The sequence below is a fragment of the Carassius gibelio genome, chromosome B15, assembly GCF_023724105.1.
Source record: "Carassius gibelio isolate Cgi1373 ecotype wild population from Czech Republic chromosome B15, carGib1.2-hapl.c, whole genome shotgun sequence".
NCBI lineage: Eukaryota > Metazoa > Chordata > Actinopteri > Cypriniformes > Cyprinidae > Carassius > Carassius gibelio.
Genome location: NC_068410.1, coordinates 24,435,532 through 24,453,800, shown reverse-complemented (window position 1 = coordinate 24,453,800; position 18,269 = coordinate 24,435,532).

The following is an 18,269-nucleotide window of genomic DNA, read 5'->3' as shown; positions in this document are numbered from 1 at the left end:
GTGGATGAGGGAGTAAGGGTAAATGTGAAAGTGAGCGTTTTGAAAATTAGCTTTACGAGTTGTCAGACATTGAAATTGACGGAGAGAATTTTCTATTGGATTACAAAGCAGAGCCAAAGTGATCCTGCTATTGGATAACCTACATGGGGGAATGTGCTTGTACTTGTGTACTCTCTCCTGGAGGCCCATTAGCCAAAGCGGAGGAGCTGTTATTGATCTGTGCACCTCCAGAATCCTTGTTGTCTGAGTACAACATTACTGCAGTGAATTATTGACATTGTAAACCATGAATTATTTTATGTTTCACAGTGAATCAAACATGATTTCCTTATAGCCAGTTACATTCTCATCGGCATTACAGCTTACTCAGGAAATTAATTCTATGTAAAGAAATAAAACTAAACCTAAAGCCATTTGGAACGTGTTCAATTAGAGATGATGTGTTTATTAAAGATAAACAGCCTTTGATTAATGTCTGGTGTTTAATTTGTTAAATGTAAGTGTTTAATTGTTTTATGTTAAGATGTTTAGTGTAAGAAGTTACTCACTGAAAATGTAAAAATAGTTGTTCTTTGAAATCTGTCTGAGCCAAGAAGGTCAGTATAGGATAATACATGGAGAAATCTAACTGTTAGCATTCCCATGCATCAAGTGGCTTGACTGGTGCAAGGCTGAAGAATTTGATTTAAATCCAGTCATTTTTGCTAATGGGCGGCATTCAGTTCTAGACACATAAAAGGACAATGCTGTAAATATCATGATGTGACCAATCACTCTGGAGCCACTCCACTTTGCTGACCTTGTAAATGTGTTGCACATTTTAGGTTTATTCAAAAGGAAATGGACTTTGCAAGCTATTCCGGATTGGAAAGTAATGCATTGGCCTGCATTCTACATAAACCCACATGGAGTCTGTGTTCACACAACAACACAGTTTAAATCCAAATCTGAGTTCTAAAGATTTTCCTCCAAAATCAGTAGAGAGAGAGAGAGAGAGAGAGAGAGAGAGAGAGAGAGAGAGAGAGAGAAAGAGATTTGATTTTAACAAAACTTTTATTACAACACAGTGTACAAGACATTACCTAGTATTTATCATACCAGACTTTTACACCAAAGTATAAATGTACAAAATAAAAAAATAAAAATCACAGCACAAAAATCAATTCGCCTTCAAAAACAGAGCACAGAGCCTCCTTGTAGCACCAAATACATTCAAATGTAACAAAATCATCAATGGACTTATAATATAAAAAATCTACCATAACTCTTGACTTCACCAGGTTAGAAAACAAGGCAACCATATTCTGATTAAGATTCTGTTCTATTTTCTTTTTCCTACTTAAATAAATGGCCAGCTTGGCTTGGCCTAGAACAAAATTCAGAAGCTGACAGACAACACTTTTTTTTCTCACATACTTGTACCCCAAAATAAATGTCTCCAGAGAAAAGGTCTCATTGCACCTCATAAAAACATCGCTTACAACTTCAAACAAAGGTTGTAGTCTACAACAATTCATGAACACATGAAAAATGGTTTCTCTAGTAGAGCAAAAAGGACATCCAGAGTCAACTTCAGGGTTTAAAACTGACACAAAAGCGTTAACCGCAACAGCACCATGAATGATCTTCCACTGTAAATCACCTGTTCTCTTGGTTAACGGTGGTTTATACAAAGAACTCCACTCAGGCTTTACGCCTTCGTCCAGTTTAAAAACATCACGCCAGGGAGTATCAACTCTTGCACTTAAGACATTTTTGCTAAACACTAAAACACAAGACCTGTACAAAGATTTACCAGCACTTAAAAAAAAGTCTTTACACAGAGATGCAGAATTTTTAAAAAAGGGGGAAATAATCCCTTCAACATTTATAGCCAAAGATAAACGAGGAAAGGAGTCTTTGGGATTTGCAACACAAGAACCTACACAATATTCTGTTAACAATTCCATTTCAGTTGTTTCAAGAGCAGCTTTCCATTTCATGAGCAACTGGTTAACAAGACGAATAGACCTGATTCCCAAGTGTTGAGCTAGAGCTACTTCATCCTTGAAATCTGGCCCCACAATGCTCAGTAGCTGACTCAGAGTGAGAACGTCATGTCCCACCAACACCCTACTGAGTCCAGGAAAACAGGAACTGTCCATTAAATCCAACCGGGCGCCGTGGATTAAAGGCTCTTCCAGTAACCAGAAAAGAGAAGGTGAGCTATCTGAACGCTGGACAAAAAAGAGACTCCAAACTTTAAAAGTATTCTTATAAAAAATTGGCAACTTAGAGGTGTCCAGTTTTAGGGGATCCATTAGGAAAAGTGCTTTGTCAAGTCCCAAACCTGCAAAGCTCCGTAGAATCAGGCATGAAACAGCGCGCCAGTTACAGTCTGAAGGTCCATCCAGCAGTCTTTGCACAAACTGCAACCGAAAGGCTGCAATCCTGCTTTGAAGATGCATTAGTCCTTGTCCACCCTCCTCCTTAGGCAAAAACAATACATTTTGTGAAACCCAGTGTAACCTATCCCAAAAAAAGTTCACCATGAGAGTCTGAATTTTTAAAAGTAATTGCAAAGGAGGATCTACACAGGCAAACCTATGCCATAAGGAAGACGCCACCAAGTTGTTAACAATTAAAACGCGTCCTCTATATGATAATTTTGGAGACAAATGCTTCCACTTGTCTAGGCGTCCTTTGACTTTTTCAATTAAACCTTCCCAGTTTTTCTGTACTACTGTCTCCTCACCCAGAAAAACCCCCAAATATCTAAATCCTTCTTTTCCCCACTGTAAACCAGAAGGGAGTTGTGGTTTTCCACCTTCCCAGCTTCCTATCAGAAGGGCTTCACTCTTATTCCAGTTTACATTAGCGGAAGACAAGGTTTTAAAATCTCCAAGCAATTCGAATAAAACCTGCACATCACTTTGCTTACTAATCATTACTACTAAATCATCAGCATACGCTGATAATGAAAAGTTGCAATTACACGATGGCAAAGAAATACCCTCTAGTTTCAACCTAATTTGTTGTAATAAAGGCTCTATGGCCAAAGAATAGAGCATACCAGAAAGGGAGCACCCCTGTCTAATACCTCTGCAGGCTTTAAAAGGAGCACACAAACCACCGTTAACCTTGAGAATGCTCTGAACGTCACTATAGAGAACTTTCACCTGATCTATAAAGGTTTTGCAAAAACCAAAGGCTTCCAGAACTCTCCATAAATAAGTGTGCTCAACGCGATCAAAGGCTTTCTCTTGATCTAATGATATAAGGCCATAATCTAGATTTAGCCTCTTAGAGACATCAAGAAGGTCACGAATCAGAAAAACATTATCAAAAATTGACCTCCCGGGGACGCAGTATGTCTGATCAGGATGAATTACCTGGTCCATAACCTCTGCCAATCGATTTGCTAAGACCTTAGAGAGCAGCTTGTAGTCGCCACACAGGAGGGAGACCGGTCGCCAGCACCTGATGTCCGTCAGATCACCCTTCTTGGGTAGGAGAGTCAGGACCGCTCTGCGGCAACTCAATGGCAGAAACCCTCCGGCTAAACTGTCATTCAGTACCTCTAGCAAGTCCTCTCCAATCTCTGACCAAAGGGACTTATAAAAGTCAACAGGCAGACCATCAATCCCTGGTGCTTTTCCCAGCGCCATACCTTGGAGGGCTTTAACCAGTTCCTCCATGGTCACAGCACCTGAGATCTTTGCGTTGACTTCCTCCGCCACTTGAGGAAGATTTTTAAAAAAAGCACTGTCACACCTATAATCTGGACTCAGTTCATTTTTATATAAAGACTCATAAAAATTAGCTGCTCTCTTACGGATATCCTTAGGGTCAGTTAACAATGCTCCAGATTCAGACCGTAAGGCATGAATAACTCTATTCTGCCCATTTTTCTTTTCCAAGCTAAAGAAAAACCTTGATGGTACATCCATTTCATTTATGCTTAGAAAACGTGACCTGACCAGAGCACCCTGCGTTTTAAGCCCTAAAAGGTCAGATAGCTGAGTCGTCTTATTTTTTATAAGAGACTCCACCTCAGGCAAGTGAGCCAATTCTTGCAATTTTAAAATATCAGTCTCTAAGGAGCTCAAACTCAGGGTTACCTCTCTAGTGACGTTCTGAGAGTATTGTTGACATAGTTGCTTTATCTGGACTTTCCCAAAGTCCCACCATTGCTGCAGTGTTCTAAAAGAATTCTTTGTAGTTTTAAACATGCTCCAAAAATATTTAAAACTTTCCCTAAAACACTTGTCATCCAATAAAGTGGTATTTAAGTGCCAATAGGCACTCTTTGGCTTGATAGAATTTAAACAGATACCACACTGCACCATACTATGATCTGAAAGACCCGATGGAATAATAAAACAGTTCTCAACAATACTCCCATGATGTTTAAAAACATAAAACTTATCCAGTCTTGCTAAAGAAATTGTGTTACCACGAACATGAGACCAAGTGTATTGCCTTTGCTCTCCATTAAGCTGCCTCCAAATATCAATTAATTCATGTGTTTTTTTTAACTGAACAAGACGCTGACGTGAGGGTACATGAGGTTCCACATGATTTCTGTCCAGATTAGACTCTGTGCAATTAAAATCACCACCCAAAATTAAATACTCGTCATCAGCAACATTTTGCAAGATAGAAGACAAAGTACTTAAAAAAAGCATTCTCTCAACAGCTGAAGTTGGTATATACACACAAATAAAAACAAAGACAACATTTTCAAAAGAGGCTCTTACTTTTAAAAGTCTACCTTTAATAACCTCTTCAACCTGATAAGAGTGTGGGCTGAAACCCTTAGCGAAGAGAACAGCGACTCCACCACTAATTGTGGTATTGTGACTTAGAACAGCAACCCCATTCCATTCCACTGCCCAATCAGCAGCATTAATAACATCAGTATGTGTCTCTTGTAACAGCATAACATCAATTTTTTTCTGATGAATTATTTCAAATAATGCTGCTCTTTTATACATATCTCTGGCACCATTCACATTCAGAGTAGCAACATTAACGTGACACATGCTTAAAGAAAAGAAAAAAAAGAAAAACAATGTCCACAAAAAAACCCCACTAAAAGCCATGGAATTAGGTTTCCCCCCTATCCTCATTACTACGCTCAGAGTTAAGTTTCCTCACTATTTTTTTTAACCTGTAGACCTCTTTATTTGTAAAGGATCCCTCCATCATGAAAGCCTTAGTATTCTCAACAAACTGCTCTGTATTAGGAAAAAATTCATCAATGCACACACCCCTCTTATTCTTAGTAGCTCTAAGAAACAGTTTAATATCATCAACCTCGTAATGACCAGAAAAATCACTCTGAGAAAGACAAACACTTGAATCAGATGATGTACTATCACTTTCCGTATCTTCATACAACTCACTTTTATCTGATTTTTTTGCGTGTCTATCAATCCCAGTTCTACCAGGCTTCCTCCTCTTTAACGGGACTTTAAAATCTGCCTGCACTGTTTCCACTGGAATGACGTCACCTACGCTCTCCACAGCAGGCTGCAGCTCAACATCGAGAGCATCGTTTAAATGCTTCTCCGTCTTAATAACGGCTCCCCCCTCCTGAACATTAGACACAACTAATGTAACATCAGTAACTGTGCTTTCAGGCGCAGGTTCTTCAGTTACAGCGATCGCAGGAACACCATCACTTCTATCCTCTGAGACTTGTAACCCTGTCGCTGACTCACCCGGAGTCTCGTCAACCGGCTCCGTTTCAGCACTAACGACATCGCTTCTGACGTCACCACCACCTGACACATTGGTTGAATTTTTCCCGGGACAATCACGAATTAAATGATTAGTTTGTCCACAACTAAAACATCTCATGTTTCCCGATGTCACGTAAATGATGTAATCATAGTCATCCGCCCGAAAGTGCAAAGACAGATCCATATCAGCATCATCATTCAATACCATGTAGACAAACCGCCTAAATGAAACGACATGCTTCAATAAAGGCGATCCACCACCGATAGGGATCTTTTTAATGGGAGAGACAAGTTTTCCATAGCGAGACAAAGCCTTACCTAGTATCTCATCACTTAAAAACGGCGGTACATTAGATAGCGTGACTTTCTTTGAAGGTGTTGACAGCGGAAGTACAGCATTAAACAGATCATCAATAACTATTCCTGCCTCAACTAATTCATTAGCCTTTTCAACAGTACTGAGAAATACCACAGTGGCATTATTCATCCTGGAGGCAGACATAATGTTTTCATGCCCAACTACCTCTCCCACTGCAAGACAGCACTTCTCTACACTAACCGCGGACGCCACTTTCACGCCATGACGCCGGGTCAATGAACCCAAACAACACCGTGTGTGTGGGGCCGTCATGCTCCCGGTAAGGTGGCACGCGGCCCAAAACAACTACAACAAAAAAAAAACCCAAATCGCACAAAAAAAAAACAATCAAACGAAAGATCAGAAAAAAAAGCCAGAAAGAAAAAAGATTAGATTTACTCAGACTCACCGAAGAGCTCTCACCCACACGCTCTGCACACTCACGCTCGCACCGGAAGTGAAAGTGAAAGTGAGAAAGAGAGAGAGAGAGAGAAAGATTCTATGGATTGTTATATCACTATTGCAGGTACTGAGTACTGGTAATGACCTATTTTGTGATTTATTTGCAAGTTGCAAGTCCATTTGTAAGAGAACCAAGTTACTCTGCAGCTTGGCTTAGAGCAACTTTTTATTTTTTTGCTGTAGCCTGCAATTTATGTTCCTCTTGATGTTCATTTCACTGCCTGAAATCTTATTTGCATTTACCAGGGGATCCTGCTTAATTTTATTTGGCACACCAAATGATTGCATTACACATACCTTAATGCTATGGTGATCATAACAGCGTCAGCAATATTAATAGTAATTGGACACACAATGTACTAACTGAGCATGCAATGTTTTTGAGTAACCACATATTATGTTCCTTTCCCTTCCTTGCATTTATTTTGTTTTACCATAGAAAAATGTTCGGTTGCAATTTTGCTTGGTTTATTAAAAAGTTATTCAGTGATTAGATAAATGACATGACATCATGCTTATTTTTCTGTTATCTGTTAATTATAAATTAATTTTAAAATACATCACAAATGCTATTTACCTTCCAGTGGCTAAACCATTAACACCCTCCATGATGAGCATGTTTTTCATTTCTAAATTAAATTAAGTTTAAAAATTTTTAGGGAACATAAAAGAAAACGTCAGTTTGAAACAACTGTTCTAATAGATAGATAGATAGATAGATAGATAGATAGATAGATAGATAGATAGATAGATAGATAGAACTAGATGACTATTTTAATTTACATAAATTCTGTCATGTGGGTTCCTTTCTTTGCAGATATCATATTTAATGAATCACAACAAAACCAATGTATGCTTACAGATTTGTGTTCACTCTTCATTGTCTTTCAAGGACAGTGCGCAGCAAGACATTCCACATCATTCCACATTCATCCACAGTCTATAGAGGCATCCCTCCGACCCGACACACCCACTCAAAGGAAGTGCTATTCTGCTTGGTTTTCTCCATGTCTTCAGGTGAACGCAGTGCCGTATAGACGAAGCCCTTCCTACCATGGAGTGATGTTATTCAGCATGTCAGTACAAAGGCAGCCAACCATGGGATTGGGGGTTCTGGTCGGGCTGGATCCTGTAATTGGACTGGTGCATACTGGCCCATCACTGATGGTCAGGGTCGAACGGCCTGTCAATCAAAGAGCTGGCCTGCTGCGTTAGTATTCAAGCACAGTGCTTGTGGGTGAATAGAAAGGAGGAAAGGGGGCAGGACTTGGACTGCAGTTGCAAAATGGAAGACACCTCAGCATGCAGTGTGAAATGAAGGTTTAAATGAGGCCGAATGGAGGACGACGAGTCCTGATGAGAAATAACTCTCCCGAGCTGCTGCTTTCGTCAGATGAAAATGAAATGCAATGTTCCCTAACCTACAAAACATTCCCAGCCTCCATAAACAACACTACAACCCGGCCATATTGATTAGAGGCACCCATACTCGAAAGAGTCACGCGGGGAGAGACTCATATAAAACCCTTCAGCCTGTCAAATTAAAGCGAGATATTACTCTCCGGCAGGGGTGCAAAAGTGCACCCGAATGAATGCTTTTCTGCAGAGAGAGCTTCTTGCCCCTCTTTTGTGTCTGTGAATCAGGAAGTCTTATTCTCTCGTCAGGGCAATCGATTACCGATCTGGTCTTAAACAGGCATTAAGCGAGTGGGAAACTGGGCTGGTGATTTTGCCCCTTGAGACTTCAGGTTGTACACAAGCTCCAGAGGAATAATTTCTGCCATTAAGAGTTTCCTGTGAGTGCGGCTCTCATAGTGACAAAACCAGACTTTTGACTATAGGCATAATGTCTGGTCTACTTTGCAACAGAACAACTCATTTAGACAGAAGAGACATCTGAATGTGACCACACACAATTTATTTTACTATTATGTGCCATTCAGATGCTTTACATCTGAAATTGATGATAGAACACTAAATATATTAAATTCATTAAAATAAAACGGGGTGGCATTTTATAAAAAAAAATAAAATAAAAGCAGATTTATAAAAATGAGAAACAAAATGAACTGGTGTAAAACACTGCAGAAAAAATAACTAATTCACAATCTTTCTTAAGTTGGTAAATTAATAATTACTTGATGTAAATAATTAACAGTCACATCTCCCTCATATCACTTTTGTGGGACATAAAATGATTAAATTTATCAAACTTCAAAAATATGTGGTGGTCACTGCCTATCAAGGTCAGTAAAATTATTTTATTTTATTGTATCTAACCCTTGGAAAAACAAGAGAACTTAATTGTAATTGTAAATGTGCACTTGTACTGTCCTATCCTAGTAGAAAAAGCTGTTAAAATAATGTACTTGCAGCTAAAATAATATTAATGAAATCAAACATCACTTAAGTGTATTTGAAGAGAGTACACTTTCATGGCTGTTTCTCAAGACACTTAGGTACAATTATAGTTTGTAATAATGTCAAATGAAAGGTTCTCCACAAATGCTTTTCAGTACATTTGACAGGACACATGAACCATATTTAAAAGGCATAAGAAGTTATTTTGAAATTACATATAAAGATGTACTTAATTCCTAAGTAGGTAGAAAAAAACATTCATAAGTTTAATTTATTGCATTTAATGACATTTTAATTGAATTACAATTAACATGCAATTCAGTTTCTGAAAACATTTAATTCAGTCACACTTAAGTATAGTCTTTTAACATATTAATGCATTAAGTACTTTTTTGAAGTATTTTAATGTGTACCTCTTTTACACTAGGGATTGATAGGTAGACCAATTTAATATTGTTGCCATGTATTTTTTTTTAAACCATCGGTCATGTTTTATTTAAGACATCAAGTGATCAAGAACAGACCCTCAGAGCGAAAGAACAACAACAACAAAAAAAGATATTGAGGAATTGTTGTGCTTTTTTTTATACTATTATCCAATTTCTGATTTCTGATTTTATCAGACAGGATGGCGTAAGGAAGACAAACCGTCTAATACCACAAAACATCACATAATCAAATCCATTACTTTTTGTGCTGTTGATTTCCCATCAAAATGATGTCACTTCCTGGAGATTTACATCTAGAAACTGGCCTATGTTAACTTTTTCTGTCTTAGCAGCCCAGTATCTGTCTGTTAGTAAAATAAAAAATAGTTTCTTGAAAGACCAGCAAAAACCTCCAGGAAACTTCAAGGAAAAAAAAAAATAAATGCATAAAGTCATGCAATAAAACTAAACCTTGCAATTATGAGAAAGCTATAGGCTGAATGGACTGTGGGCAGTGAGACAACCTTCTCTGCTGTAATAAAGAGGCTGAAAAGACTTATTGCTGTTAATTAACGAGGTGACCTCTATTCTTTTTATACCGTCTTTCTTTAATCTATCTCGGATGCTCAGTTCCCACTTTTATGTGATTGCATTTAATAGGATCTATTATTAGTATACAGTTTAGCTGCCGAGGCGCTTAGCTTTAGCACTTGCTCTGCCATCAAACAGACTCAAGGTTTGAATAAATGGGCAATAGTGGAGAAAGGGGAGTGAAAGTAAATACACTGAGACTGAATGGACTTGAAATGGCTTGCTGTCATTGTTTGAAGAGCGTGACACAGTGACGCACAACACCAGCCTCCTCCGTTCAGGCAGCAGTTTTTCATTTCCCATCTCCCAAACCAAACAGACTTGACTGGGTTTTGTGTCAGAGCATCTTTCCAAGCATCCTTTTTTATATATAATCTAAGCAAATTGATTTTTCATCCCCTTTGTACCCTTTATGGCACAAGTAAAAGCCATTTGTGGCTGATTTTGAAGCTTTTGAGATTAAATGTTCCACCTCCCCTGAGGACATTTCCATATATCATCTGTAAATAACTCATTAAACCTTCATCTGTAGATAGGACACATGCACATTCACAGTTCTGTCTATGGACATTTTTATTTTCTGTATATTTTATTTTACTATTGTTACTATTGTTATAATTTATTGTCTATTCTCTTTATTATTAGTGTTTTTATTACCTTAATTATATGTTTGTCTGCACTATGTTTGTATTTTCTCTATTGGAAGCTCCTAATACCAAGAAAAATTCCTTGAATGTGTAAATTCACTTGGCGATAATGCTCTTTCTGAATCTGATTCTTATTACTTTTATATTCAACATGAAACAACATTAAAAAGCCATCGCACCTTATTAATGTGTCACATTATTACCAAGAAACTCTGGAATTGTAAAGAGACATTACAATTCTATGTATATGAATACATTGGCTTGTATGTATGTAAATGTGTACTGTATATGGGTTAATGCAGTGTGAATCTATTTTCAGACTATGTTTGCATATTTAAAGTGTTATGTGTGTCCAAACAGTCCAGCATTTTCTTCACCAATTATGGATACCAGTAGAAAAAAGCAAGCTCTGAACTGAAATAAAGCTCATGGCAAGGCTGAGGCTCTCGTTTTAGTAGGGGCGAAGTGATGCATTTCCCTCATCAGTCTAATTAAGCTAAGTGGCAGTCCTTTGAATATGGCTGTCTAGTGACATTGCTATGAAGGTCTTTGGATTCTGGTGGGGATTGATAGAGTGGATTCCAGTAAAAGGATGTGTGAAAGCCAGTCAAGAGAGCAGCAGAGGACATGGTGCACCTGGGAGACATTTCTGTGACATGGTGACCTCAAAATGGAGTTTGCTATAAAATCACCCAGACTGCAGCTGCTCTCTATTGAATTATTATGGGAAGAAACAACACAATAGATTTTCATCATGGGAATTAAATAAAAAAGTGTCTGCCATGATATTGCCATGTTCCACTGGTGATAATACCATATTTCTTTTCCGAAAGGATGCAATCGAGGCAGTGCAGTACATAAAGTGGGAAATAAAGCAAAACAATCACAGAATTTGAAATGAAGTAGTGTAAAACATTAAAACACAAAAAAACTTGACTAAATCAGCATTTTTGAATGAAATGGTTAAACTAACTCAGTCATAATAACAGTGTCTTGGTGTAACATTGCAACCTGCAGAAAGAAATCCCCAGCCTGCCATGAAATGGAAAAAAAACATATGAAAATGCTTTATGAAAAACACAGGCTTGAATCTAAATATACTCTTAAAAATAAAGGTGTTTCACGATACCATAGAAGAACCTTGTTGTTTAAAAATGGTTCAATAAAAAACCTGTGTAACACACAGCCCTAATATTCAAAACTGATAAGTGACATGACATTCGAAAGTGACGTGATATTCAGCCAAGTATGGTGACCCATACTCAGAATTTGTGCTTGACATTTAACCCATCCGAAGTGCACACACACAGAGCAGTGAACACACACTGTGAGCACACACCCGGAGCAGTGGGCAGCCATTTATGCTGCGGCGCCCGGGGAGCAGTTGGGGGTTCGATGCCTTGCTCAAGGGCACCTAAGTCGTGGTATTGAAGGTGGAGAGAGAACTGTACATGCACTCCCCCCACCCACAATTCCTGCCTGCCCGGGACTCGAAATCAGAACCTTTCGATTGGCAGTCCAACTCTCTAACCATTAGGCCACGACTTCCTATAAGAAAGAAAAGAAAAGGTAAGAAAAAATTAAGAAGAAACATAGTTATAAAAAAAAAAAAAAAAACAACCTTCAAACTTGAAATGTAATGCAGTGAATTCTCGTAATGTCAATTTATGGTTATTGACTGTAAATTATACAGTCTTTTTCACAACGGTATACTATTAAAAAATGAATGTCCAATACATGTAATGTCCACTACAATTTTTCACTGTATATAGTAGAGGAATTTACCTTTAACCATTTAACAAATTACATATAATACCTTTAAGCACCAGGTTTTTGGAACAATGTGTCATGTGTAAGATGCTACAAATGATATAAGAAGTGAGCAGTGGTCAAAGCTGTCTGTCTAGTGCGTGTTCACACAAAAAAAACTATGCAAAAGTAGAGCAGTGGAATGGAAAAATGTAGTCTGTGCGAACAGCCCCTTACTGTCTAACCATTAGATCCTTTACAGTAATAATACATCACTACAGCACATAAGGAAAGTTTCTTAGTCTTATAAACTTCCTTCAGGCCAGTGCTTACCAGGCTTGAATGCATTATTTGTCTTCATCATTTTAACTCTTGTGGCTACATTTATTCCATTTCATTTCCATGGCTGGTTAAGACTGTTTGAGCCATTCTCAGATAATGGCCAACAACTCATCCCCACCTCTATTTGTGCCCTTATCCTGCACCTCTGCTTGTCATTCATGGATAAAGCCAATGACAGCATTTCAGATGGAAATGTCGAGTCAACACACATGAGTGATGAAGATGTAACACCTCCACCTAATATAACACATCTCCCACAATTTCAAGGCAATGTTCTTTTGATTGAGGCACATCACATGCGGGCAGATGAGATGAAAAATGTTAGACAAATGAAATGGCGTTACTGATGTGGCGAGAGCTAATGCAATTTCTCCATTTATTGCTCTGCAGAGAGCTGCCATGGGAAATCATAACACCTCTCGTCTGCCATGCTTGTGGCGAGAACTATCATTTGAGTGATTCAATTGTTCCATAGTTTTAAAGGAATTGTTCACCCAAGAATATGCTGGAAATTGATTCACCCTCAGGCCATCTAAGATGTAGATGAGTTTGTTTCTTCATGGGAACAGATCTGGAGAAATGCAGCATTGCATCACTTGCTCATCAGTGGATGCTCTGCAGTGAATGGGTGCCGTCAGAATGAGAGTCCAAACAGTTGATAAAAACATCACAGTAATCCACACCTCTCCAGTCCATCAATGAACATTTTATGAAATGTGGACATGTTTTTCAAACATGCAGCTTTTCTCTTAACAAGATGTTAATTGATAGACTGGAGTACAATTTATACAATACAAATACAATAATTGAACATATATATCTACTTCAGTAGTACTTCAGTGCAATTGCAAAGTTATACTATATCACTGATATAAAACAGAGTTTTAGTGCAATTAAAGGTCCCACTTTATATTAGGTGGCCTTAACTACTATGTACTTACATAAAAAATAAGTACAATGTACTTATTGTGTTCATATTGTATTGTAAAACACTTTTGCTGCTATTGAGGTGGGATAGGGGTAAGGTTAGGGAGAGGGTTGGAGGTATGGGTAAGTTTAAGGGTGGGTTAAGGTGTAAAGTATGGGTCAACAGTGTAATTATAAGAAATTAAATACAGAAATTAAATACAGATGTAATTACATGTCGTTTTGTTTTAAATATAAGTACAATGTAAAAACATGTATGTACACAATAAGTACATTGTACTAAATTATTAATTAAAATGTAAGTACATAGTAGTTAAGGCCACTTAATATAAAGTGGGTCCCAATTAAAGCATACTACTATACAAATTATTTTTATAAGTGTATTTCTTAAAAGCGTGCTTTGAATTATTAAAAAAATGTTCAATGATAGTACACTTTTATATAGTTATCCTTAGTTTAAGTCAAATAAATGTATTTTAAAAATATATATTAGTAATGTGTAGTAAATTAGCTTGAAAAGGGAAATATATATAATTAATAATAAATATTTAGATTTAATCTTAGATTTAACCGTAGCAGAATTGATATTACAATTATTCTATCTGTCCATCCACTGAGCAGACAATATAACCATTAATCAGTTCTAGAAATTATTATTTTAATGGCCAAGGAAGAATAACTTCTATTTATGCAGTACTAGTAGTAGTTTCATAAATGGATTTCATAAATGAAACTATAGCTAACATATAACTAAACCAAGCAAAACACATATATGTATATAATGAAAGAGAGAGAAGAACAAAATAATGGTGGTATTTCAAATCAGTTAACCACAACCTAATGAGAATCATCAAAGATTCAAAAATCACCTTACAAGGGGCTCAAACTTAAACGCGCATCTAAATAGTTGTAAACGGTAACTTGCATTGGCTTCATTGCTGAACAAGAGTCCTGATGTGGTAGATAATGGAGGTTCTTGATGAGTTCTTATTAGAAGTAAGCTGGATATTTTAATCTGGTTCTTCTGAAGAAATGAAAGTCCACAGCAATTCGACAATTATTTTGAAGATAAAAATGGCTGAAAAATCAAATTCAAGTGGAGAGTTGTGAGGAGTCTTGGATAGTGTCCATCTCAAAAGAAAGGGTTTCTGAGCCAAGGTTAGTCTGGGAGAGGGATTTTGATAGTTTGTATTGACACCCACATTTTGGATTTTTGAGCAGGAGAAACTTTCTTTGTTTCTGTTTTTATTCCATTTACATGTGTATTGCTGGTCTTGATGATTGGGGCAGTTTTACCCAAAATATGGTACAAATAGTATGATGCATTTTATGATAACAGTGTGTAAATAACTGTTTAAGGAATGAAAAGCGGATCATTTTGATACCTAGAACGAAACATCTAGAAGATCTTAAAGCAGAGATACACTCCTGAATATACATACCTGAATATAAGCATTGAGAGACTTACTAATACAAATAAAGAATAATTAGGCTGTTATTAGGCTAATATAATAGGGAAACATACAAACTTAATAAATAAATAAATACAAAGTCTTTATGTGTGTGTATTGTGAGAATGTTGTAGTTTGCTGGTCAGCCAGGCCATTGGTGACTGACACCGAGGGTCACTAGACGTGTTTCCACTGTCGAGCTCAAACCAGGTGTGCTAGTGTGTGCCAGGGCCAGTCGCATTTCCACTGTCACTTCTGGGGCTTGATCATGCCTCGTCGGGGCTTCAATTGAATTCAAGTTTATTTGTATAGCGCTTTTTACAATACAAATCGTTACAGAGCAACTTTACAGAAAATTTCAGTTTGTGCACGTAGGACAGGATTTGTAGAAAAATTAATACAAGACGTAGTCAGCCAGATGATGAACATTATTAATATTATTAATTAATAATTATTATATGATGCAGTCACACTTGTAGCAATATTTGTTAGTTCTGTTAGTTGATTCAGGGTTAGCATCATCTGAGGTTTTTGAGGGGCAGCATCATCTCTTCTCAGGTGTTCTGGATCCAGACTGGAGCTTGTGTAAACCCGTAGTTACCACATCCCGTGGCAAAACATAGAAACAAAATAGAGACATCATTAGCGTAGCTGCAGATCCAACAAAGTAAAATTAATTAGTTTCACCCAAGCTAAAGAATAAAAATACGCATTTGATCAGATGCAACTACACTCACAATTTAAGATACATTATTCGAATGCTTGGCGAAAGAGGTGCGTTTTTAATCTAGATTTAAACAGACAGTGTGTCTGAACCCCGAACATTATCAGGAAGGCTATTCCAGAGTTTGGGAGCCAAATGTGAAAAAGCTCTACCTCCTTTAGTGGACTTTGCTATCCTAGGAACTACCAAAAGTCCAGCGTTTTGTGACCTTAGGGAGCGTGATGGATTGTTACGTGGTAGAAGGCTAGTTAGGTACACAGGATCTAAACCATTTAGGGCCAATGGTATAGTAATGATAATTTGGTAACTGATATGGATCTTAATAGGTAGCCAGTGCAGAGACTGTAAAATTGGGGTAATATGATCATATTTTCTTGACCTGGTAAGGACTCTTGCTGCTGCATTTTGGACTACCTGTAGCTTGTTAATTGAAGAAGCAGGACAACCACCTAGAAGTGCATTACAATAGTCCAGTCTAGAGGTCATGAATGCATGAACTAGCTTTTCTGCATCAGAAACAGACAACATGTTTCATAGCTTGGCAATGTTTCTAAGATGGAAGAATGCAGTTTTTGTAACATGGGAAATATGATTTTCAAAAGACAACTTGCTGTCTAATATAACACCCAGATTTCTGACTGTAGAGGAAGTAACAGTACATCCGTCTAGTTGCAGATTGTAATCTACAAGATTCTGTGTAGTGTTTTTTGGTCCAATAATTAATATCTCTGTCTTATCTGAATTTAATTGGAGAAAATTATTTGTCATCCAATCTTTTACATTTTTAACACACTCTGTTAGCTTAGATAATTTAGAAATTTCATCTGGTCTCGTTGAGATATATATAGCTGAGTATCATCAGCATAACAGTAGAAGCTAATTCCTTATTTTCTAATAATATTACCAAGGGGCAACATGTATTTTCAAAACAGAAGGGGACCTAGGACGGATCCTTGTGGCACTCCATATTTTACTGATGATAAATGAGATGACACCCCATTTAAGTAAACAAAATGGTAGCGATCGGACAGGTAGGATCTAAACCATCTTAGAGCCTGCCCTTGAATACCTGTATAGTTTTGTAATCGATCTATGAGTATGTCATGATCTACAGTGTCGAACGCAGCACAAAAATCAAGTAAGACTAGAAATGAGATGCAGCCTTGATCTGACGCAAGAAGCAGGTCATTTGTAATTTTAACAAGTGCAGTTTCTGTGCTATGGTGGGGCCTGAAACCTGACTGAAATTCTTCATACAGATAATTTTTGTACAGGGAGGTGCTCAATTGAGCAGACACAGCTTTTTCTAAAATTTTAGACATAAATGGAAGATTTGAAATAGGCCTATAATTTGCCAGTACACTAGGATCTAGATTTGGTTTCTTAATAAGAGGCTTAATAACCGCCAGCTTGAATGGTTTTGGCACGTGACCTAAAGATAACGATGAGTTAATGGAATTGAGAAGAGGTTCTTCGGCTAAAGGTAACAACTCTTTCAGTAATTTAGTGGGTACAGGATCTAATAAACATGTTGTTGGTTTAGATACAGGGATAAGTTTATTTAGCTCTTCCTGTCCTATATTTGTAAAGCACTGCAGTTTATCTTTGGGTGCGATGGATGAAACTGAAGTGTTAGATGCTGTAGAATCTACATTCGCTATTTTATTTCTAATGTTATCTATTTTATCAGTGAAGAAATTCATAAAGTCATTACTATTAAACGTAGGTGGAATACTTGAATCAGGTGGCGTCTGGTAATTTGTTAATTTAGCCACTGTGCTAAATGAAAACCTCGGATTGTGTTGGTTATTTTCAATGAGTTTGTGTATATGCTCTGCCCTAGCAGTTTTTAGAGCCTGTCTATAGCTGGACATACTGTGTTTCCATGCAATCCTAAAAACTTCTAAGTTAGTTTTTCTCAAATTGCATTCAAGACTACGAGTTACTTTCTTGAGAGAGTGAACATTACTGTTATACCATGGCACAGTACGTTTTTCTCTAACCTTTTTCAATTTGATGGGGGCAACAGCTTCTAATGTATTTGAGAAAATAGTGCCCATGTTGTCAGTCATTTCGTCATGTGTATTTTTGGGTACACATAGTAGTTGAGATAAATCAAGCAGGTTACTTGCGAATCTGTCTTTGATGGCTGGAACAATAGTTCTGCCCAGACGGTAACGCTGCGACATATAGTTAATATCAGTTATACGCAGCATGCACGATACGAGGAAATGGTCTGTAATATCATCACTTTGAGGTACAATATCTATAGCAGTAAGATCGATGCCATGCGATATAATTAAATCTAGTGTATGATTAAAACGATGAGTGGGCCCGGTGACATTTTGCTTGACTCCAAAAGAGTTTATTAGGTCAGTAAACGGGAGTCCTAATGCATCATTTGTATTATCAACCTAAATATTAAAATCTCCCATGATTAGCGCCTTATCAACTGTAACCAGAAGGTCTGAGAGGAAATCTGCAAATTCTTTTAGGAATTCTG